General features: G+C 36.1%; 1 long non-coding RNA gene across 1 annotated transcript in view; it reads left to right on the forward strand.

Annotated features, from left to right (window-relative positions):
• The window catches only part of LOC115894028, a 132,577-nt gene extending 114,690 nt beyond the window's left edge, over window positions 1-17,887 (forward strand). The window contains exon 4 of the long non-coding RNA XR_004054084.1: window positions 16,686-17,887. This is a non-coding gene — a long non-coding RNA (uncharacterized LOC115894028). The remainder of the gene's footprint in view (window positions 1-16,685) is intronic.
• The last annotated feature ends 6,615 nt before the right edge of the window (window positions 17,888-24,502 follow it).

Consider the following 24,502-nt stretch of genomic DNA (forward strand, 5'->3'; position numbering starts at 1 on the left):
GTGTTGATTTTTTAAAATGTCCATTTTGCAGCATAAGTCATATGCTGTTATAGTCTGTTAATATGCATGTTATAGTCTGTCCAATCACATGCATTATCACTAATTGATTTTTTTTTAGTTAAGACAGATAATGTAATGCTAAAGAGATAAGATGGACTAACGCATGTGTCATCTCTGATAGTATATTATCTCTCCTTATCAAGTTTTACCTTTACAGTTAGATGGATTTGTGGCACGAATTAAAATGAAAGTGTTTTGCACATAATATTAGACTAGAGGAGGTGACCTAAGGGTTTTCATTTCAGATCCATCATGAAACAACCATGTATGCAACTTTGGGTGAATCACTCCATCTCCTCTGGCCTTAGTTTTCTCAACTGTAGAAAGAAGGTTTGATTAGATTATCTCTAAGGGCCTTCTAAGTCTGTGATTCCAAGTTTTCTTTTCTTTAGAACACATGATTTTATGCATGCTTGTCTCTCTGAAAGAGTTCACAGTATGAGATTCAGGCCCTGTCACCTTGACACATTTGTGTTTGAGCTGGCTCCCTGGTGCTTGTGTCAGCTCTGGGCTTTTCTTCATAAAGAGTGCCTACAGGCTGAAGTACTCTCATCTCTCAAGTGTTTGAACATCCCCTGAATTTGTAATCAGTTTTTCTTTTTCTTAAGCACTAGTTCTCATTAAATGAATTAAGTCACCTGCAGTGGCTATGGACCCTTATGTTTCCTTATATACCCAGTGATCCTACAGGAGTCCCATTCAGATTGCTTCAATTCATGTAAACTTGCTCATTGTTCTACTGTGTCCATTTTTTAGTGTTATTTTCTTTGTCCAAAGAATATTGATATAGGAGGGTTGTGTTAATTAGGGTTCTCCAGAGAAACAGAGTCAATAGCATTTATATAGATAAATAAGAGAGGTTTTATTGTGGGAATTGACTCACATGATTATGGAGACTGAGAAGTCCCACAATAATGCTGTCTGCAAGCGGAAGAACCAGAAAAGCTGGTAATGTGATTCTAAAGAAGGCTTAAGTAAGCAAATTCTTAAGACTGGAAAGCCTGAGGACCGAGAACTTTGATGTCAGAGGGCAGGAGAAGATGGATGTCCCAGCTTCAAGAGAGAAAGAAAATTTGCCCTTAATTTGCCTTTTGTTCTATTTGGGTGCTCAGTGGATTGGGTGACACCCACCCATGTTGGTGAGGGTGAATCTTCTTTACTTAGTCTACTGAATCAAATGCTAATCTCTTCTTAAAACAGCCTCACAGGCACACCCAGAAATAAAGTTTTACCAGCTATCTGGGCATCCTTTAACCCAATAAAGCTGACACATAAACCACCACAAGGATGTTAATTCTTATGCAAAATGGCTTTATCCTTTGCCATCTCATCTTAATATTCTTTTGTTTAAAGGTTCATAGACCCTTCTACCCTCAGTCTTCCAAGGTCCTTCATCCTCTATTCATGACATTCAGGAGACTAATAAACTCACTGCTTTTCAAGGGATAGCTGTATTCCTTTCCCCACTTTTAGCTGGCTTTGTCACAGAGGCACACCAGAGCCCAAGACCTTTAGCATACTTGCTTCTGCTGTAAGTGACCCACTCTCTTAGAGCACCTTGGGCTCTGTTATAATTAAGAGTCAATGCAAAAAGATCAGGTCAAGCAAGGGATTTCTAAATCCTTTTTCCAATACCCTGCCTTCACCTTTTGGCATTTTCATTGTCAATACCCATTAATTTTTGTACTCGTTCAGACTACAGCTCTTTTCCTGCTTCCCAAAGAAGCTGCCTCCTTTTCTTATACTCTCTTTTGCCTTTCAAGCCTTAATTATTGGGAAGAAACCAAGAAAAGACAATACCCATTGGATGCAAAGGAGATAGCTGCCCTTAGTCCTGTCATGGATTCCTCAGACATTCCCAGAAAAAAATCCTGTAAGTTCTATAAATCTCATAGTAGGTTTTGCCTTCTAAGTAAGCTCATGGTGAAGGCAATCCCATGTTTTAGTTATACTCTTTGGAATTTATGATGGTTAATTTTATGTGGCAACTTGACTGAGACAAAGGGTCCCCATATTAAATATTAATTATGGGTGTGCTGTAAGGGTATTTACAGGTGATATTAACATTTGAATCAGTGGACTGAGTAAAGCAGATTGCCATCTCCAAGGCGGATGGGCACCATCCAATCTGTTGAAAGCTTGAATATGACAAAAGGAGGAGGAAGGGGGAATTGCTGTCTGCCATCTGCTTGATCTGGGACATCGGTCTTCTGCCCTCAACTGCGACTTACACCATCAGCCCTCTGGTATTGAGAACTACTACATCATTGCCTTTCCTGTGTCTCCAGCTTGCAGACAGCAGATCATGGGACTGCTCAACCTCCCCAATCACTTTGCCAATTCCTTACACTGTAATACATTTTTTCTCTCTCTCTATCCGTCCATCCTCTTGGTTCTGTTTCTTTGGAGAACCTTAAGTAATAGAGTAGTCTTATTTTTATCTGATAGTTTGTGTTTGCCTCTTCTCCAGTTTCATGGCCCAAACTTTGAACTGTTCTGGGCTTTAAGATTTATACTGGTATTTTCCCTTATGGAACTTTCCCCTACATCATAAACCAGAAGGCATCTGCTTATAGTTTTGGTAAAAATGTTGACGATTTATGCCTACCATCCCTTGATACCTTGCTTTGCCATAACGGGAATTGACATCTGTATTTGTTAATTGTAGGCAGGACATTAGCTGGGTCCCTGGGCTCATCTCTGTCTTAGGTGCCTTGCTGGCCAGATCTGTTTTGTGACAATGACAATGAGCTAAGAAAGGCAGCTGTTTGTAAGCTGGTGATAGATCCCTTAGGAACTTCCAAAAGGTACCACAAAGAAGGTAAAAAGTTCAGTGGAGGTTTTACCTTCAAGAGTAGCTCATTGTAAAGTCTTTTGTATGTCTAAATTACATGCTCAAAGAGAAAAGTTGGTAACTTTCCCTCCTTTGCTTGCAACATATTAGCTGAAATAACACTAACTTCTTTGTCAGACAGAATCTATCTTTTCTGTGTTTCTTTCTTTATCAGAACATGCATCTCTGATGGGCAAGGTAAATACATGCTATGCTAGTGTTCAGACACTACAAATGAAGAGCAAATATTTCTAAATGCGTGTTTAGACAATATGGTCTCTAATGTCACTTAAAATTTGTAATGTTTTCTTAGGCTTTAGAGAGAGAAAAGAAACATGTGCAAGTGATATGTTTTGGATTTGTGTCCCCACCCAAATCTCACGTCAAATTGTAACCCCCAGTGTTGGAGCAGGGAGGTAATTGGATCACAGAGGCAGATTTTCCCCTTGCTGTTCTTGTAATAGTGAGTGAGTTCTCACGAGATCTGCTTGTTTAAAAGTGTGTAGCACCTCCCCCTGCTCTTTCTTCCTCCTGCTCTGTTCATGTAAAATGTGCCTCCTTCATCTTGGTTTTCTGCCATGATTGTAAGTTTCCTGAGGCCTCCCCAGTCATACTTAATGTATAGCTTGTGGAATTGTGAGTCAATTAAACTTCTTTTCTTTAAAATTACCCAGTCTCAGGTAGTTCTTTATAGCAATGCAAGAATGAACTAATACAGAAGGTAATAGAACTAGCCCATAGGGCAATATCAAACCATTCATCTCCTTCATATTAGATGAGTCTAGGCTCCCAGGAAGCCCAATGGCAAACTCTAGAAAAATATATCTTCCTTAACTGTGTGAATCCAACCTCTACAGAGGATTTAGGAGTCTGAAAACAAACTGAATCCCCCCCTGGGCTCCACAAAACATTTTCCTTGGGACCCATGGAGAGTTAGAACTTTATAAGGCTGGTCAGTGAGATTTCCTAAATGTGAACCTCTGACTTGGCCAGACAGAACATGGAATTATCTTAAGTCTTATTACAAGTAGCCTAGAATTAGTATGCTTCTGTGACATATACTATACATAAACAGCTTAAATGGAGTGGTGCTCTGATCTGTTCCTCTTTTGATCACCTCCAAACTTGAGCCATGTGTGGACATATCTCAGATTGCAAAGAAAGCAGGCTTATTACATTCAGTACAAAGAACAACTAACAGAGAAAGAACCACTGTAAGATAGATGTGTACTGAATAATTCCCAGAACTTAGAAAGGATTGGGAGACATTTGAATCTGATCAGCCAGAGTAGAGAGACTTGGATGAACCTGGAAGTCTTAGTAAACACAACAGAAGGATTACCTTTACATTTTTTATTTATTTTTATTTATTTATTTATTTTTTGGTAGAAGGGCTAATTCCTACAGTGGTATCCTAGGTCCACCTTTAAAAACCTTAAAATAAGTCTTAAAAATATCAAGCTGAAATCTGTCTGCCAAAAAATAAATTAAAAAAAACAAAAAACACAAAAGAAAACCCAAATGCAGAGCAATAAACCAACACTTAATCCTCTTTAAAAGCAGATAACAAAATCCTGACACTCCATAACATGAAATGTATAATTTCTATTGTACAATACAAAGTTATTAGATATGCAAGAAGCAGGAAAATATGACCTTATCACGAGGAGAAAGCACATTAATAGAAACAGACCCAGGAATAACAGAGATTATGGAATTATCAAACAAGGACTTTAAAACAATATTATAAAAACATTTAAAGATTTAAAGGAAATTATGTATAGGAGAAAGAGAAGATATAAAAAATAACCAGTGGACCTTCTGAAGTGGAAAAACACAGTACTTGAAATAGAAAATTCATCGGCCTTGTGTAACAGTAGATGAGATACTGGAGAAAAATAGATAAATGAACTTAAAGAGCAATCAAAATAATTTAAATCAAAAGACACATACAAAGACACAAGCTGAAAAACAATGTGAAGAGTCTCAGTGACATTGTCAAACGATCTAACATACATGAAATCTGTGTTCCAGAAATAGAGAGTGGCAGAAAAATATTTAAAGAAATAATGAGCAAAATTACCCTTATTGATTAAAAGTATGTTCTGGAACTCTGTGAAGTTAAAAGATAAATACACACCCAAAACCCATACCAGGACACATCAGAATCAAATGGCTGAAATTCAGTGATAAAGAGAAAACATCAAAAGAAGTTAGAGAGGGGAGAAAGACTTTTTATAAAAAGAAGCAAAGATAGGAATTACCACTGACTTCTCATTAGAAACAATGCAAGCCAGAAAATAATGGAATAGTATTCAAACTAGAATTCCATATCGTGCACAAATATCCTTTATAAAAGAAGGCAAAAGAAAGGAGACATTTTAGAAAAGCAAATTATGAGAGAATTCATTGGTAGCAGACCTGTATTACAAGAAACATTTTAAAAAGTTCTTTTCATAAAAGAAAAATAATACCAGATGAAAACTTGGATCTACCAAAGAGTTGAAGAGTAACATCATAAATATGTGAATAAATGTAAAAAGACTTTTCTTCACAAGCTTTTGTTTTTTAAAATATAATGAATTGCTTAATTCAAAAATATGTATTGTGCAGTATATACAAAATGTGGAAATAAAATCTGTAACAACTGCACAAATGTTAGTGGAATGGTGTGATGGGGTTATGGAATATGCTGTTGCAAGATTCTTATATTCAGTATATATGAAGAGATATGATATTAATGAAGGAAGACTGTCATGAGTTCAAAATGAATCTTATAAATCCTAGAAAAATAAATACTGATGTAACAAACTAGTAATTTTTCCTCAAGAGGAAATTCTTTAGATGTAAAGTTGATGAAGCCACTTAAAAATAAGTTGTATAGCTAATATTAAATGTACTAAATTAACATGCTACTCGCCTCACAAACACTAACAAAGAAGAGTAGAAGGAATAAGAAACACGCAATGGCCTTTCTTTGCTCTATGAATTTGGAACTCTGCTGAGAGAGAGTTTATCTTCTGTGGACTTTTTAAGAAAGTTGTTAAAAAGAATGGGAAGGGAGAAGAAATATTTCTTCATATTATAAGGGTGCATCTGAAGATGGAGAGCATGTTTGTGGTTACATTAGTCCACATAGTTGTGCATTTTTCTCCAGCAGTGATTAGCCATTTGAAGGGTAGGGAAGTCAGGTGATTAAACTGATATAAGACTGGCATGTTGGATAGAAAGACTGTAATAAAGTTGTGGGAATATATGAGTTCAAATGATGGGTGAGATCTAAAAGGGTAGGGAAGTCAGGTGGTTAAACTGATATAAAACTGGCATGTTGGATAGAAAGACTGTAATAAAATTGTGGGAATATATGAGTTCAAATGATGAGTGAGATCTAATCCAAATGTGGGGGGAAATTATTTCACTATGGGGTTTATTGTTTGGAAGAATATAGTTCAATGGACTAGAGGTCTTAATGTCAAAGAATAGGTATAATTAGAGTGATAAAATGAGAGCAGTGAAGGCACAGAGATTTAGAGTAGAAAACTAGAATTAAAGATTTCAGAGGTAGGAAAGTTTTAGGTGACATCAAGAAGTGAAATGCAAGTGTTGATTGGTGGGGTCGGGGAGGCTGTTACTGACTTTGTGAAACTGGCATGGTTGGTGGGCTGTCCATAAAGATTTGTATCTTACTCAAGATAATGGTGAGATTTGAGATTCACAGACCCTGAGCCAGGCAACAATAGCCTGTGATCAACAGTATTTTCAGGCGATAAGAACCGTTTTTTACACCTAATGAGGTCCATGATTTTTGACTTCCACATGCTTTAATTTAGTCAGCTGAACTAACCCTGCGCAGTACTCAGTAAATGTTGAATATTTATGATGAGAAAACTAGGGGAATATTACCGGAAGTGTCCTTATGGATAAAATCCAGTAGCTACTAATGTTTGCTTATACTCTCTTTCCAATCATATGTTAAGAAATATAAAAAACAAGTGGAACACTTCTATGCATTATTTAGAAACTTTAAGGAAGGTAGGATTATAAATATCAGCATCTATATTCAGATATTATATTGCATAGGTTGGTATGTGATGCAGAGGAAAAGCTGGGCGAAGCACCAATATAAGCTGATATCTATCTGATGTACTTTCTGTAAATTTAGTGAGGTATGAACTCTTATAATTACTTTATAGATGAGGAAACTGAGGCTCAAAGAGATATCAGCTCTCTGAGTTGAAATTCATTTATAAATTAGGGTTCTCAGACTTTAATGTAAACAAGAGTCAACTGTGGTGTTTGATCAAATGCAGATTCCTAGACCTGACTCCAGACCTCCTGAATGAGAAACTATTGGGATGGGTCACTGATAGTGATGGTGTACATTGTATCTTTAAAAGACAAGAATCAAGGGGAAAAAAATGAAATGAAGGCATACCAGGTTAAAAAGGTAAAATTAATTTTCAGTTTCTTCATCAAATGTTGAATCAACTAATGGAACCACTGATGCCCTTCTGTTCAGGCTATGCTTGGGGCACTGACAGTTTTAGTGTGGTCTTGTGGTGAGTGAGATCAAGAAGTTCTGAGTGATCTTTCCACCATCAAAGCTGCATTAGACCACATGGCCACCTGGCTCCAGGCCTCTGCTGCCTCTCCTGGCGAAGTGCAGTACTGCGTACACCTTGACAGGTGACTGGAAGCTGTTGGTCCAACTCAGCTGTAGGAACTTGGAAGAACAGAACTAAGGTGATACAGTCAGGATAAACTTTCATTTTGTTTTGGAAAGAGAAGAAAAAGGGAGTAAACAAGAGGCTTGCTGTTTGGAGCTGGCAGTGTAATATAAACGTATGGTGAAATGGAAGCCATGTCCCTCAAATCCTAAACCTCTTATTCCCCCATTAAAAATGTGTTACAGATTATAGGCTGCAAAACTAATATTATTATAGAAGTAGAGTAGAACAGAGCCACCCCAAAGATTTTAGCTTTCCTGATCAATATTTAATAACTTAAGAGCACTGATGGAACTTTTACAGAGATTCCTGAACAATACTTTCAATCCAGAGAATATATATGAAAAACAGGAGAGGCATCAGAAGTAGAGATGGGACCATGTCTTCCTGGTTTTCCAAAAAAGAAACATACTCGATGTTGCAATATGACCCAGTAACATTGATTGGATCCCTAGAAAAAAATTTTAATGTGGTTTCTTCATTTAAATTGTTTCAAATCTACTTAAAAAGAAACAACAATCACAACACCATTATGTCAGGAATAAATGAAGTCAGATATAAGTTTACTTCCTTCTTTTGTAGGCCTACTAAATTGGTAGTTCCAGAGAAGCATAGATCTAGGGCATCTCATATGCACCACTGCATTTGAATTAAAGTCTCTAAAGCCGCAGGCCTCAAAAGTTTTCTTCCTGGTTTACTTAATTCCATAATCCTATATCCATCTTCAGTTAGCTCAGGAGTTGAAATGATGAGAAAAGTAGACTGTTCATAGGACAAGTGATCATTGCAACCTTTTTAGGATGCTTGTCTATCAAAACAGACAGAGAAGGGTCAATGGTTACATAAGTATAAAATCAATAGTTCTGACATCTTGGTCAGAGATGTGCATGAAGCTATACAACCTGAGAGGTTGTTGTTTTACAATATTTTTTCCACTGCTACATGCTTATCAACCATTGTTTCTATTCTTAAAAATAAAATTAATAAATATGCAAGCTTAAAACATTCACAAACTTCATAGAGCTATAAAAAGAGACAAAAATGTCACTGGGTCCAGTCTCTACCTCTTTTAAGAAATACCACTGTTAACAGTTTCTTTTTTTTTTTTTTTTCAGAAAAAAAGCATGTATTTCCCTATATACTTATACACACTGGATCATACTATATGTACTGTTTTACATCTTCCTTTTTAGTATTGAATAATATGCCTGGGCGATCTACACATATCTACACATGTAAAAAATTTATTTTATTCTGTTATTTAAATTTATGAAGTATTCCATACTTGTGGTCTTCAATACCTTAGCAACTAGTCACTAGCCGCTAGCTACTGGTTCGATACCTTAGTCACATTAAGTATTTGAAATGCAGCTACTGCCAATTAAGATATGCTATATGTGCATTTCACTTTGCAAATACGTTGTATTTGTTTTCTATTTGGTGGACATTTGGGTTGTTTGTAGCTTTTTTGTTGTCGTTCCTAGTAGTGCTACTATGAACATTCTTGAACATATTTCTTCATGTGTTTAAAAGTTTTTCTTGGATGGATATTTTCAATTTTTATTTTTTATCATAACTCAGTGCAAAACACATCTTACAATATACAGAACATGTGCACACATACAGATATGTCATCAACTCTCCTCTCCTCTTTTTACTTTATAGTGAGGCAAATTGCGTACTTCAAGAGTCTGATGGTAATTCTTCACCCTTTACTGTTCCATATAAATTTCATAATAGGCTTGCCAACTTCCACAAAGGGCCCTGTCAGCATTTTGATTAGATTCTAGTTGAGTCTATAGTTTGATTAGTAGGAAATTTATAAAAAACAAGACAAGGGTTTCTGGTCAAGAACATGATGTATCTTCCTATATTTTATATATTCATTTCGAGTTTGAATGACAGAGTTATGATCTTCTGTAAAGTCTACTCTTAAATTATCCCTTATCTTATTATTTTCTCTGTTTTTGGCGTAAATTGATATTTATATGTGCTTGATATTTAAATGTATCTTGTATACAGGAACCACAATAAAATTTTAATCATTTTCTTTCTTAAAATGTCAAATCCTGGCTGCATTGATATCACTCTGATGCTTTGAAATTTATCCAACTTTTCTAGTTTTTCAGGCTACAAGAGGTGGTCTGATGCAAAATAAAATGACTCAGTCAAAATAGAATAAACATATTTTTACATATATATTCATAATGTTTTTGTCTGGTATTGGTATAAAGGTTATAGCATACTCTTAAAATTATTGGGAACACTTCCTCTTTTCTCTTCCTTAACAAAGTTTGCCTTAGATTCGCTAGATGTTTCTGAATGTTTGGTAGAACTTGCTTGTAAAATCATGGTGGCCTTGTTTACTTTCATGAAAATAATTTGTAACTATTTTTAAATAGTATAGCAGTTATAGTATCAAATATTATATTTCTTTTGAGTCTGTTTTGGAATTTATACTTTTCTAGGAATTCCTTTTGTTTCATTTTTCATTTATTGGCATAAATTACTCATAGTATTTTCTTTTAAATCTCTACTTAATCTCCAGTTCCCTCCCTTTTAATCCATACTAATATCATTTCCATCTTCTCTTTTTCTTTTTCAATTTCCTTCAGAAATTTATCTATTCTATTAGTTTTTTTTTTTTCCCCTCAGATAATCAGTTGTTGACTTTGTTGATCATCTTAATTCTTTGACCTTTCATTAGTTTTCATTGTTGGCATTAATTTTTACTTTTCTTATTTTCTAACATGAGCATTTAAAGTTTTGCTGCATTTCGAGGCTGCCGATGGCTTGCCACAGCCCAACTACGTGATCTTCTTACCTGCATCTTACCTTCGTCTTCCAACAGACTGCCAGCCAGGCTGTTCCAACAAAAGCATGATTGAGTGTGTTCCTTAAACATAGGTGCTGACACAATCTTCTCCTTTTTCACCTTTCATCTTCCTCTCATCTCCTAGTTTTCATTTTAAGCTAAGAAATATTTCTCAATTACTTATAAGCTAGCTATATTAAATACACGTTAGCATCGTAATACAATGCCAAAGTTCTTCTAAAAATAATTGATGTATCTTTCAACATCAAATGCACATTCATATTAAAAAGAATAACATAACAACTGAAGTTTCTGGTTTACCTTGGCCTCAGAAGAAGTGTATATAGATATAAAAGTCTCAAAACTCTGAAGCTATGATGTGCTTTTGAAAGTTTGAATTGGCTAATGGTGAGATAGCTATTTTTAAGGTTAGAGTTGTTCAAATCTGAATGTTGCCACCAAGGGGAAAACAAGAGAGCCCGGCTCTGTGTATTATTTATGAAGAAGTATCTTGAAACTTATCTTCAGGTCCTTTGCAGGAATAACTTCTCTTAATATATATATAGTTTCAGAGCAGGCTGTTTCTCATTCATTTAAAATGGTTTAAAATTCTTTATCAGTTTGATTAAAGAAAAAAATTTAGTGCCCAGGTCGAACATTGAGTAAGTTGAGATTGAATGTCTGTTTCTTAAAAATGTATTTTTTCACTTGGTGTACAAAAGATAAGTTTTCAAACTAAATGCTGAAAAAGTCTGTGCTGACCAGTCTATGCTGAAGTCTGTGTGCCAAGTTTAGATGGCCTCAATTAAGTTTCTGGCCCTATAGCACCTGCTGCTCCTCTGCTCCCCAGGATCCTCCACGCCTTTGCTCAGGAGTCATTTGTCTGCTGCTCTCACTTTGTTTAGGGGCCTGGCCAGGATCTTCCTCAGAACTATTTCCTTCTCCCCACCCTTTCCTCAGTCAGCTCAGGGAGTTGGGAGTTGGTTAGGCCCATGGGGACTCAGGACCTGAACTAAATGCCTTATCCAGACTGGCTAGATAAAGTTTCTCTGGGCACCAAGACAACTTAAATGTATTTATCCATAGGTAAAGCTATACCTAGTTTGGAAATGTTAGCAGCTTATTTGTTAGAGGATTGATGATGTGGCCATCTTCTCATTTAGATAATTTCTATTATTAAATTATATTATTATAATCAAAAACATGTTTGTGGATATCCTGACAGGAAAAATCAACAGATGCTACTTAACTCTTGGTTCATCTCAGCAGTCAGAATAGGCTATTTATTCTGTGCAGCCACTTTTCCTTTTTGATTTATAGTCCAGGGGCAGGCACTGGGAAGGCCCTGAAGAAATAAAGAATAATTCTGCTTTACCTGATATGCAGCTATAGTGTGGGAAGAGGTTAAATTTTGGTCAGATGTCTGGAAATAATGGGGCTGAAGATCCTCTGCAGCCTGATTGAGTTGATTATGGTTTTGTTGAATGTGCTCATATCCCCAGGAAGCCAGGGAATCCTGTAAAGTCCTTAATGGGCATCTAGCTAAAATAGCACTTCAAGTTAACTCTGACATTTGCTGCTCAGTTCAATAAGAGTAGGGAATTCTCAAGCAGTTTTTGACAGATGTAGATAGATTATTACAACCACTTATTCAAGGCTTGAGAACACAATAGCATTAGGAAAAGTGAGACCCAAGTTTTAAGAGTTTTCAGGATCTAATGGATTTATGACCTGGAAGCAGAATAATAAAAACAACATCTGTGTTAATGTTGGAATCCATTTCTGGGAAAGAAAAGGTGATGGCCTGGGTGTAGCTGTCCCTGTGAAGGAGGCCATAGGGATAACCTGGAATGCACAATCAATCTCATGGTAGAGTTTGGAAGAGGTGGAAGAGGTAGAGGAAATAGTGCTATCATTTTCTTCCTAGATTATCTATATGTACCTGTATGCTGAAAGACCAGCAGATGTCCTGGTCTCTGCCTTTTGAGATGCTCTATTCCAAAGACACCTAAAGCCATTCAAAGCTTGGGCCTGGGAAACTTATTAAAGCCATTTATTTATCTTTGGTCATTTCCCATATTTGATTTACTGCATGTCATCACCAAGGGAGTAAATAATATAATTAAAGACTATATTGTCATCAAGTATTTTCCCAGTCCTCCTGTTTTTTTTTTTTTTTTTTTTTTTTAAAGGTAGGATTGAGGCTCAGAGAGCTTAAACTCTAAGGACCAGCAAGCAATACATTTATTGAAAGGCTTTTTTTTCTTTTTCTAATATGACCGTTTCGATGAGGAGATGGTGTAAAGCAAACCAAGCTATGTATCTCAGCAAAGCATCTCTTGGAGTTTAGTCAGTAAGTAGCTATAATTAGGTTCAAAGTCTCCAGAGGTCATGAAAAACTAAAATGTACTTCCTATTATAAGTGATATAAAAAACAGTGGAAGGGTAGTAATTGGAGACTAGTATCATCCACCATTCTCAATATATTGAAGACATGGGAAACTTGTGGGAAGTTCCTGTGGACTGTGTCCAGGACCAGCATTAACCCAGATATTGACATTTCTATTGTGAGTATGAAGGAAATGAAGAAAAATTCTTCATGAAATTTGCATAATTTGAGAGAATATTAAACATGTGATATTTAGAAATCTACTTAGTTAAGTAAGTCTTTACATGGAATTGGCCAGATTTCCTAGGAGCCATGCATAGCTTTGTGAGGAGGTGATCTATTTTCTTCCAACATTTTTTCTGCCCTACATCATTGATTCTTGAGAAGACATTTGAGACTCTCTTATTTAAACCAAAACAGAGGAGAGAAACATTTGCTCTTAAATTTCAATCTTTTTCAAAAGATCTTTTCTTTTTTTTTTTTGATAGCTAGGCAGGAAGACAAATTCCTCATCCTTGCAACTGCAATAAGCGAATAGAACCAAACCATGACTTTCCTTGCGCAGGTGTTAAAGTGAGACATGGCTGGTTTGCCGCAATATTAAACTGTCCCTGAGCTTTTTAGTGATAGGATTGAGAATTTCTGTGAATGAGATTTGGGAATTTTGTCACCAATGAGGGATTACATCTTTTTATGGTTCTTTTGCAGCTCTTGAGGTTTGAGGACAGTAGTGTTCTTGAGAAATCTACAGGAATGTGGGGCCACTCTTAGGGAGATGAGCCTGGAAGCTCAGCTAGAATTTTTACCAGTGTTCAGCACTCATGGGCGGACATTGGATCCCATAGGCTTAGCATTAGTCAGAATCTCAAAAAGGATGGAGATATATATATATATATATCCACTTCCCTTAAAAAAATCTTCAGTTGGCTGCAAAGAGAATTTCTACAAGTGAGAGGCTTAACCAGACTCTAAAACCAGGCTTTGTTTTCTTTTTTCTAGAATTTTTCTTGCAAATTTTCATTACCACCATCTTGGAGATGATGGCATGAGTATATGGCATTGCTCCCTTTGAAGTTTTTTGTCTGAGAGACAGTCCATTTTTCTATTAACAGTTAGGCAAAAATTGAGGTATTTACATTATTTGCATAAGTCTTATCTGAAAGTTGGGGAATAACAAAAGAGAAGTAACTGGAGAAGGACATGCAACTATGGTTTACAATGGATGACTGGCTTCTATGATAATATGTCAGATTGCCTAAATTTCAGAAGTAAGAGATGAAGACAGAAGAAAAAAGTCCTTGTCTCCTCCCCAGATAATCAATGACAATTTCTAGGAGTGACCATATCTATGCACAATATTAGAAAACCACAGTGTCCATCATTTCATGGAAGCCATTAAATCTCAGAGACTGTGACATCTTCCTGTATTACTTACATCTACTCTTGATTGTTAGAGAGAATAAGTTTTAGCGCTTTGGCTGTGCTATTTACAAAAGTCTCTGAGGCTGTTTCAATGTCCAAAAGAGAAATTCTACAATATCTTTGGCAGAAAATATTTGAGACTCCAGAATATTCCAAAATGAGGAAATAGGAGAAGCCAAGGCTCAAGCTGTAAAGGGTCTAAGAGCATCTCCATGCAGGAAAATTTGCTTAAGACCAGGATAAGGAGACTATGGAGGTTGGCATCCAGAAGATAAATAATTATTGTGGATTTGATCTTTATCTCTTGAATCTTATCCAGGCACAAACTTTGATGAGAGAGTTACAGGGCTCCTGGGTGAGGTCTAAGAAATATTCTGGTTCTTAAAGTTACATTCTAGCAATGAATGGGTTACCCCAATACTAAAAATGTATTTCCTCACAATAATATGGCTTTTCTTCGTTGCAGCAGAAAAACAGAGGGGAAATAAAGAAACAACACTTGGCAAACCATGACAGAGATCTTACCTAGATATGCTGTGTTGACATCTCTGTTTCTTCCCGGTGGGGTACCATGTAGTAGAAATCAAATAATGTGTAAATGAATCTTTAAATGAAGCTGTAGCTTCTGTTCTATCGTCTTCTGTGTTTCTAACAATAGAGTATTGGGCCCCAATTTCTCTGTGGACATTAAAGAAATTGGTGCATATCTAGCAAAAAAGACAAGTGTAGTAAAGGGCGGTATCAGATGAAAAATGTTTGGAAGTATTAGGAGTATTTAAGTTAGACAAATGAAGACTGGAACTCATGATGCAAACAGTGTAAGAATTTCCCAGTGAAAGAAAAGTTTGTTTTATGTGAAGCCAGAGGGTGTGTTCTATACTCATGCCTTCATGGTCAGATTGAAGCAATTACAGATAGCCCTGCACAAAAGAAACCCAAGTACTTTGCAGCTTATCTGAACTCATCCAACATACATAACAAGATCTAAGAATATAGAATTTTCCTTTATTTGTACACCCAATGTATCAAATTATTGACAACAAATAATTATTCAATAAATGATTTGTTGACAAGAAATGGTTATTTTGTGCCAAGGATGTGTCAGCTCCGTAGTGAACATAACAGCCATTATGTTTCCTCACCCCTTTGTCTGATAAAATCCAGAATGCCTTATAAATATTACTTCTAATATCTCCTCCTTCATAATCCTACTAATCTCTTTTAGTCACTCCTTTTTCCATTATATATGCCTTTATTAAAGATTTTTCACATCAATTTTTTATAATTACTGAAGTATGTAAAAATTAATTTTTCTTTAATTTTATAGTTTTAGCTCCTGGCAAATATCAGGTGCTTAATAAGTGCTGTTCACGAAAGAATGGAACTGTAAACATAGTTTTCATGTCCCTGGAAGCTAGGGTTACTTAAGGGGCATCTCTACTGCTTTATTCAAAAAGGAAATTTAAATGCTTCCTTTTCTCCACGCCTTTTGCAATCAACGTAGATTATTCCAGTATCTATATTGCCAATACCAGAGATAGAAGGATTATAGTGAAAGAGAGCCAATCAAGATTGCTCTTGCTTGGCTATTAAAATTAACTCTTGATCTATACTTGTTTACTTATACTTTCATTCTCCAATAAGTTAAATACAAGGTGTTTTCCAAGCCATGCCTTATGTAATTTAATTCTCATAGCAACCTATAATGTTGCCCATTATTAAAGTGTTAAACCAAATTCTCAGAAACTAAATTGATTGTTCCAATTTTTACTTTTGATATGGCTGCTAGAGTAGAAAATTATGTTGTACCACTGAACTGATGTATCTGAGTAGACAGCTTTAACTTGGACCATAAAGCTTTTAAATGGGACCATCAAATAATTATTTACCATCCCATACTTACTGCATTTTAGTTGGAGTGTGATAATGATTATTGTTGACCTACTTAGATTTTCCCTATAATCAAATTTATCTCAAAGTCTACCAGTTGTTCATATTTGACCAAATGCTTCTCTTATTGGTTAAGATGGCTGTTCTCTGTGGAGTTACCTGAAAGATATATCCATGTCGATTTCCAAGTCTGGCATTTGAGTCATCCAAAATGATTCTGTCAGTAAATGAGAGCTATTTCTAGCTCTTTAATCTCTTAATCTGCATCTTTATCAAGGTCATTATTTGTTGAGAATGCATGGGATGGATAGAACCTTTATTGTTTCCAGTTATTTACATATTTATGGTATTATTAAATGAAATAAAGACCAACATCAATTTTATTCCAATTTTTCAATTTTATAGATGTCTGAGAAATATTATTTACTGAAAAGTAGATGGGAATGGAAGGAGTTTTGTTATAGCAATGTCACTCACTTTGAAATTCTTCTGAGATACATGACAAAAACTGCATAATGATTAATCATCAAAAATATTTTTTATGAACAGCTGTCAACTGATAAGTTCTTCAATCAATCTCTTTGAAAGCAAATAATTGGATACCCCTTGACTGAGAAGAGGATTTTTAAAGATCCAGTCACTAAACTTCTTCATTTTCTCAACACCAACACCCATATTTAAATCATCCATTTGTTTGACATCCCAGAGACTGTTAAAAAAGAAGCAAGGAAACATGGTAAAATTGAGATGGATGAGAAGCAAGACTTTATCAACTTTTCTGAGCTTCAGTTTCTGTGTAAAATTGGAATAACAGTGTATCTATCTCTTATGTTTATTGTGAGATATTATAAATGAGTTATGTATCTATCATAGGGCACACAATGGCCAAATATAAAACAGGCAGCACAATCAAGATTTTGTTATACATTACATTTTGAGGTAGAATTTTATCCAGTGGTAACATCTAATCTCTTTGGGCAGGAGATTGGCTAAGGTTAGGTTAGGTGTCAGGACTCTAGAAACATGGGCTTAGGTGAACCGAAAACTCTAATTTCCAGCAGGAAGGCAGTGAAGGAGAATCTGTTCCAGACTTCCCTCCTATATCCTCAGGCATCTCTTGGGTTGTAGATGAGTTCTCCCTGTGTAGAAGTTCTCTCCTCTTCGTATTCCTTCTGTATGTATCTCTCTGTGTGTCCACATTTCTCCTTTTAATAAACACATTAGATACAGGCTTACCTTAGTGACCACACCTTAACTTGAACCCCTCATCTATGAAGCCCCTATTTCTAAATAAGGCCATATTACAGATCCTGGGAGTCAAGAGGTCAACATTTTTGCAGAGTACACAATTCAACCCATAACAGTGATATATCAAGTAAGAGATAGGCAGATCTTAGGGACATAAAAACACCCATGGATTTTCCTGGAGAGTAGAATACTGATTAGGAATTAGAAGCGTTTGTTGAAGCCCTGCATTTGTCACTTACTAGCTGTAGGTGACTTTCCTTCAAAAGTCTTAATCTCAGTTTTCTTATCTCTACAGTGGGAGTAAAGCTTCATAGTTTTGTCTAAAGTATTATAATAAAGGAGGACATATATGTAATAATGATTTGTAAACTGTGTTACAAAGATACTGTATGTGATTATAGTTGTTATTAATGCATTTATTTACTCAATTTCTGGAAAAATCTAGGAAACACAGGGCATAAAATAAAGTTGAAAGATCTGAAGTAGCTAAAAGCTAAGTAGAGGCAGGGACCATTATCCGTATGATCAATTTTTGAAATAGCAATGAGTGATTTCACTGTAAACATTAATGTGGTTTAATAACTGGCTATCACAAGCATAATTTAAAATATGTTACATGTTTCACAGTTTCCTATATGGAGTGATTTCTTTATTAGCCTATAGAATAGTGAGAGGCAAAATAACTTTAAAAATATTTGCTATTGTTTGGAAGAAAAGCACTGTGCTGAACGTCCATGAGGGGAGAAATATACCAAATTAAAGAGTATATATATTTCCTCTGTCAAAACAATGCTGATATAAGACTCTGCAGGGTCAAATTGGGTTCTAACTGCTATGAGTTAAACTTCTATCTTTGGCTAAATGAATTTCCTCAGCCTTTTATTCTGCATTCTTGGTCAAAGTTTTGAGGGCTGACAGATTGCTGTTATGACCACTTCAGACATTGAAAAATGACTTAGGAGAAACAGCCACGGCTTGGGAGAGACAAATAGCTTCCCAGAAGAGAGCGATTCATGCAGGGGTCATTACCACATATTCCACTACGTGAACCTCAAATATGTATAGACAGTTCAGTATTTGGCAGAATCAGTACAGAAGTTACCTTCTAATCCCTTCTATTAGGCAACAAACAGAAACCCAGAGAAAATGAGCACAGCCCTTTGAGTAGTCCATGTAGCATGTAACTTCATGAGCACATTCTCTGTTCTTCACATGGCTCAGATAATTATATGTAAGATTACAGAATATAAATGCAGATTATATAAACTAGTTGACATGCAGTAAATAATAAATAAACATGATGCCTGGCACCATTCTAACCCCAGAGACCAGAGCCAGAAATCAGATAAGTAGCCTTTAAAAGATTTACGATTTAGTGAACTAGTATAATAAGCAAATAACTATGACATGGTGTTAAAACTGCAAGGATTAGGAATCTACAGGATGCTGCTATAGGAGTATTCAGGAGAGCAACCTTACCTGGACTGGGTGATGGGTGTAATAATGGTAAAAAAGATTTCCTGAGGAAGAATGTTTCACTTTTACAGTGTGTTGAAGGTGTAAGCATGGCAAGATTTATTATCTACCTCATTATAAGAAAGGAGGTGAGGAACATTCCATTTTAAACCGCTACTGAGAAGAAATATTAGGTCTTAATTTAGTTATAAATTGAACACGTTCTTAAGGGAACAGAAACTCCTCGCTCTTTCAATTCATTTGCCTTAGAAGCCAAGTAGAGGTATAACTTATGTGCGAAATGCTGGTATTCTGAGCGGCTAGGACCTGGTGGTAGAGTTGTCATACTTCTGGAACAGACTTCCACCTGAGAAAAATCTCTCAGCAGAGTGTCAGATAAACCCACAGTAGCTCCATATGTCCAAAGCACACAGGACATAATGTAAGGCAGTTGGTTTATTTACATGTAAAACAACACTTTATTTTTTATTTTTTTTTTCTTTCTTTTTTTTTTTTTTTTGAGACGGAGTCTTGCTCTGCCGCCCAGGCTGGAGTGCAGTGGCTGGCTCTCAGCTCACTACAAGCTCCGCCTCCCGGGTTTACGCCATTCTCCTGCCTCAGCCTCCCGAGTAGCTGGGACTACAGGCGCCCGCCACCTCGCCCGGCTAGTTTTTTGTATTTTTTAGTAGAGACGGGGTTTCACCGTGTTAGCCAGGATGGTCTCGATCTCCTGACCTCATGATCCGCCCGTCTCGGCCTCCCAAAGTGCTGGGATTACAGGCTTGAGCCACCGCGCCCGGCCAAAAACAACACTTTAAATGTAGTAAATAATATTGACGCTTAGTAACTCAGGGTCCGTTGGAGTATCTGTACCTACATGGATTAAGGTCTAACGAGACTTGCCATCCCTGGATGAAAGATTGTATTCACAGCAGAGGTTTCTGCCAACAGGAATACCACAATGAAGCCAAGTGGACTCCTCTTTTCCTAGAAGGGTCCTTCCTCTGGAATTGTTGACACTGGGCCCTGCCTCTCTTCAGCCACAGCATCTGTATCATATATGTCAGAGCAATGTATGGGTTCCAAATGATACTTTTCCTTCCTATAGAACTCCTGTAATATTTATGCTATGCTGTTTGAGTGAGGTCAGCCTGAAGTGGTTTTCACTGCTATGAAGATTATTATTGGTAACTTCTCTTGTCTAGAGCCACATGGAGATATAGCAGGAAGTGACCTTGTTAAAAAGAAGTCACAGTAGCCAGGGTAAAATCACTCATCTTTTTCTCACTTATTCAGAATTCCACTTTTATTTTATTATACATTTTCCTAAAAACAGACATATGTGTCTTGTCTTTTAATTTTTATTAACTTACCCAGTCTTTAAACTAGTAACATGTTGTTTCAAATATTGTGTTTTAAAAATACTTTTTGGTAACTAGTAATAAAAGTCCCTCTTTATTACTCTTCTCTTTTATATTCTAAAGAATGTCAAACTATTAAAAAGTAGGAGGAACCATGTAATACCCATGATCTCACTGCCTAAATGTCTTAACATTTCTTTATATTTACATTAATTTTAAAATATAGGAAATAAAATATTATAAAACATTCTTTTTGACTACTATTCCCAGTTATCTGACCTCCCTACCTTTTCCCTAAGGCAAACACCATCATGAAATTCAAATGCAGTTTTCTAGGTCATTTAATTTTGTTTTATTCTTAGGCTTATTAATTTTCCTTAGAATAGTTGCTAAATCACTTTATTTTTCCATAAGTTACTGGGGTACAGGTGGTATTTGTGGTTACATGAGTAAGTTCCTTAGTGGTGATTTGTGACATTTTGGTACACCCATCACCCAAGCAGTATACACTGCACCATATTTGTAGTCTTTTATCCCTTGCCTCCCCTTCCCTCCTTCACCCCAAGTCCCCATAAGTTCACTGTATCATTTTTATGCCTTTGCGTCCTCCTCGCTTAGCTCCCACATATCAGTGAGAACATATGATGTTTGGTTTTTAATTCCTAAGTTACTTCACTTAGAATAGAATAATAGTCTCCAGTCTCATCCAGGTCACTGCAAATGCTGTTAATTCATTCCTTTTTATGGTTGAGTAGTACTCCATCGTATATATATACCATAGTTTCTTTATCCACTCATTGATTGATGGGCATTTAGGTTGGTTCTATGATTTTGCAATTGTGAATTGTGCTGCTTTAAACGTGCATGTGCAAGTGTCTTTTTCATATAATGACTTCTTTTTCTCTGGGTAGATACCCAGTAGTGAGATTGCTGGATTAAATGGTTCTACTTTTAGTTCTTTAAAGAATTCTCCACACTGTTTTCCATAGTGGCTGTACTAGTTTACATTCCCACCAGCAGTGTAGAAGTGTTTCCGGTTCACTGCATCCATGCCAATGTCTACTGTTTTTTGATTTTTTGATTATGACCATTCTTGCAGCAGTAAGGTGTTATTGCATTGTGGTTTTGATTTGCATTTCCCTGGTCATTAGTGATGTTGAGCATTTTTTTATACATTTGTTGGCCATTTGTAGATCTTCTTTTGAGAATTGTCTATTCATGTTCTTAGCCTACTTTTTGATGGGACTGTTTTATTCCTTACTGATTTGAATTCTTGTGGATTCTGGACATTAGTCCTTTGTCAGATGTATAGATTGTGAAGATTTTCTCCTACTCTGTGAGTTGTCTTTTTACTCTGCTGACTGTTCTTTTTTTCCATGCAAAAACTCTTTAGTTTAATTAAGTACAAACTATTTATCTTTATTTTTATTGCATTTTCTTTTGGGTTCTTGGTCATGAAACCCTTGCCTAAGCCAATGTCTAGAAGGGTTTTTCCAATGTTATCTTCTAGAATTTTTATAGTTTCCAATGTTACCTTCTAGAATTTTTATAGCCTTTTGTTTAGTAAGAACTCAAGGACAGAAAGCTGGACAAGACTGCATGATTCTATTCTAGCTGCTTTCTATAAAGAGGTGTGCTTGGAAAAGAGGTTTTTGGTCTTTTCTTCTGCTAACCAAAGCTTGATTTTCTGATTGGATAGGTCACATCTATAATCAATAAATTGGGGACTCCTTTTCCTTTTTGCAGAGCATAAAATCCATAAAGAAACAGGTCATTTATTTGTAGTAAAGGTAACCTTCAGCTGTAGGTTGTTTGTTCATAAGGACAAGTCTGTTGTTTATCACTGGCACAGTGATGACAAAGGCAGGAAGATTAGGCCAAGCCTACACTTTCAGGAGAGTCTATCATTGGATTGACTTCGGTGTTCAGAAGCAAACTTTCTCAAAAAGCAGGCAGGGAAGGAGCCAGTGATACTTCTGGGCTTGTTGAGGCATATATCTTCCTCTCTCAGGATGGTATTTATCCATTTTGATAAGTCTCACACGGTACTATTTATAACTTGTAAGATCATTTCAAGTTAGTATAGGTCAGTAAGTTCAATATTTAAGTTTATTTGTGCCACCCAAATCATGACTTCTATGACCTAGGAACATCCATTGTCCACATTTTTAATGGCATGAAATCTGTCCTGCAATTTGATCTTACAGCATACACTTGGAATAGATTTTTTAAAAACTGTAAGCTTGACAGTAGTGGCTATGCTTCTGAACTTGTACAGGTGATCAAATGATTTATTTCCTTGTGGGATTCTATGGTTTATCTGGACTTTTATTTTGATTCAAGTTGTATTTATCTATAAGCACAAGCAAATTGGACTACATCAAGGGGTATTTTCTGCTCCATTTGCTATGGCTTCTTCCAATAGTTCTTCCAGAGTGTCTTCAGCAGAACCAAGATTTTCTTGCTGCTGGAAATGCTTAACGGAGTCAAACTTCATAGAACAAAGTACACTGATTGTGTTGTCATCAAAAGTTGGTCTGTTAAGCATTTGGGCCATTTATATCAATTTTAAGATGAACTGGGAGCATGAAGAAAGAGAAGATGAGTTTCTCCTCTCACTAACACACAAGTTTTCCAAATGGAAAGAAGCAGGGAAAATATGGGGTAGAGGTTTAAAGAGAGGTTAGGAAAGAAAGTACGTTGCTCCAGACTTATTTTTCCCAATTCAGAATGGAGAAAGTGGAAAATAAGATCACAGAAAGAAGGAAGAGAACGAAGGAAGAGAAGGAAGGGAGGGAGGGAGGAAGGGAGGGAGGAAGGAAGGGAGGGAGCAAGGGAGGGAGGAAGGAAAGAAGGGAGGGAGGAAGGAAGGGAGGAAGGGAGGGAGGAAAGAAGGAAGGAAGGAAGGAAGGAAGGAAGGAAGGAAGGAAGGAAGGAAGGAAGGAAGGAAGGAAGGAAGGAAGGAAGGAAGAAAAGGGGCATTGAGAATGCAGTAAAGCATATGAATGTGTACAGACATTCAGTTATAGGATTGAAGTTCCAGCCTTGCTACTTTCTAGCTGTGTAACCTTGGGCAAGTTACTTAATGGTACTAAGCACCGGTTTCTTTATCTACAAAACGAAAATAACAGTAGCACCCTTCTTACAGTGTTGTTATAAGAATCAAACAAGATAATACATAAAGTGGGCTTAGTTCATGGTAAATACTAAATAAATAGTGGTCAGGATTTCAGTTATTACCAATGTTTTCTTTTTTCCACAACTGTTTTGAGATGCAGTGAAATCTTACATATTTGGCCTTTACTGATACATAATTACTCAGACAGAAATCAAGCTGAAGTTACCTTGCTGAACAACTTTTCCGGTGAAATTAGCATTACTCAATTAGTATAATTAATTAACATAGTTAATAGACTAGACAAAACTGAAGTAGATTTATTTGTTGAGAAATACTGACTCAACAAATATCTCTTTTGCTTACTTAGCTTAGTTAGCTAAGCTTCAATTAATAGGTACATCTGAAAATTAAAATACTTCTCCCAAACTGAATTTATTTAAAAAATCTATATTTTATACTGTTCAATGAATTAGACTTTCCTCTCCAATTAATTGAAAAGAGTAAAGTTGTAGAGTCTAACAAAATTTCCTTGCCTAAAATTAAAAAAAAAAAAAAATCCCTGGGCAGCTCTCTTTTCAGGACAGGGTCACTCTAGACCATGGATAATTGAATTCTGTTGAATTTGCACAATGATCTCTTTAGCCTCATTCATGATTTAAGCAGTCTGTGAGTGATTACCTAAAGACTCCTTGAGGACTCTTAAACCCTAATGAGGAATGAGAATTTTACCGAGAATGAAACAACTTCCTTAATACATCCTTCATAAAGTCCTTTGCACTCTCAGAGAGTCTATGTAAAAATACTAACTAGAACTCAACTGGACTTCAATAATGGCAATATGTAATTGAAATACATCCTCCTTCATAAAGTATGTAAAAATAACTAGAACTTAACTGAACTTCGTGCTGCCATAATATTTGTCATCAAAAGAACAGTAGATGAATGGCCTTTATTCTAGTCTTGGCTTTGGCCAAAATCAACAACAAGACCTTAGGAAAGTCATCAAACCAATCGAGGTCTCAGTTACATCATTGTAAAATGGGACATACCTCTAATTTCCTTTAGCTTTAACATTAATCAAAACATATCAAGCCACTCACAAACTTCTTGTTTGTAAAAGATGCTGTCCTGTACAGAGCAGTAATATACTCCCTCTTTGTGTCTGCAAAATTAGCACAAGGTTA

This window comes from Rhinopithecus roxellana, chromosome 16 (assembly GCF_007565055.1).
Source record: "Rhinopithecus roxellana isolate Shanxi Qingling chromosome 16, ASM756505v1, whole genome shotgun sequence".
NCBI classification, from domain to species: domain Eukaryota; kingdom Metazoa; phylum Chordata; class Mammalia; order Primates; family Cercopithecidae; genus Rhinopithecus; species Rhinopithecus roxellana.